The sequence below is a fragment of the Miscanthus floridulus genome, chromosome 5 (genome assembly GCF_019320115.1).
Source record: "Miscanthus floridulus cultivar M001 chromosome 5, ASM1932011v1, whole genome shotgun sequence".
NCBI classification, from domain to species: Eukaryota; Viridiplantae; Streptophyta; class Magnoliopsida; order Poales; family Poaceae; genus Miscanthus; species Miscanthus floridulus.
The window spans coordinates 129,191,176-129,192,433 of record NC_089584.1 but is presented as its reverse complement, the minus strand read 5'-3'; the positions used below and the strand labels follow the sequence as shown (position 1 = coordinate 129,192,433).

Sequence of the window (1,258 nt, the reverse complement as noted above, 5' to 3'; positions counted from 1 at the left end):
TGAAGAGCCGACCCCGGTGGGGCAGAATCTGGAGACGGCACCGTCCCCATACCCCTTTGGGTTGAGAGATGCCGCCGCCTCTTACACCTACGCTTACTCTGCCGCTCGCGAGCACCCCTCGGAACGCCGCCAGCGCTTCGCTCTCGACCTGAGCACCCACTCCGACTCCTCGGACAAGGACGAGGCATGGCCCGGGGTGGATTTTTCCAGACTCCACAACCCCGGGGCTTTGCGCCAGTTCTTGGCTGCAAGCGACTACTGCTTCGGCTACTCCGACTCCGACGACGAAGGCACCTACGACCCCACTCGCGAATGTTTTCATGTCGGGGTCGGGATGCCGAGAGCAGGCGAAGAGGACAAGGGGGCAGGTAGCCGTTCCCCGCTCCGCCCTGGCGTGGGCGTCGCTACACCTCCACACGCCGTCCTGCCGGCCGCACGAAATGAGAACGTCGCTCTTGCGCGACCTCAGCGCCCAGACCTAGAACAGCTCCATGAGCTCCAGGCCAAGGTCGAGCAAGACCAACTCCTTCTGCAGCAGCTTCGAGACTCTCTCGAACAGGAACAGCGAGGTCGCGGAGAAGGCGGGGGAGCCCGATGGAGGGCCCTCAACGTGCATCACCGCATCCATAACAACGAAGGGAGTGAGCAACCCCCGATCTTCAATCGCGCTAGCCAGAACGTCGCGGCTGTGGCGATGCTGGTTCGCGCAATGCCCGAGCCTTCTACCGCGGAGGGGCGGCAGGTCCGCGGCGAGCTCCGAGATCTCCTAGAGACCGCCGCGGTTCAGCAAGCCGAGAGTTTTGCCTCCCGACGGCACGGGGGCGTCTCGAACCTGCCCGCGGCACCACCTCGGCAGGACAGGGAAGCCTCGGCTCGTCCCGAACCTGCTCGAGCACCGATAGCTCATAGGGTCCCTGTGCTCCTTGACCACCTCGACAATCGACACGAGGGGCAGGGAGACCACGAGGTGGTCGGCCGACGACGACGCCACGACGGTGAGGGGCCCGCCCGAGGCTACCATGTGCACCGAGGTGGCCGCTACGACAGCGAGGAAGACTGCAGCCCTTCTCCTAAGCCACCTGGCCCTCGAGTCTTCAGCAGAGCTATCCGTGTTGCCCAGTTCCTAGCCCGTTTTTGGCAACCAGCCAACCTTGCGAAATACAGCGGTGAGACCAACCCCGAACTCTGGCTTGCCGACTACCGCCTGGCCTACCAGCTAGGTGGCGCGGATGATGACCTGCTCATCATCTGTAACCTC

General features: G+C 64.1%; 1 pseudogene; it reads right to left on the bottom strand.

Moving 5' to 3' along the window:
* Window positions 1-766: 766 nt before the first annotated feature.
* The window catches only part of LOC136455329 (uncharacterized), an 8,545-nt pseudogene continuing 8,053 nt past the window's right edge, over window positions 767-1,258 (bottom strand).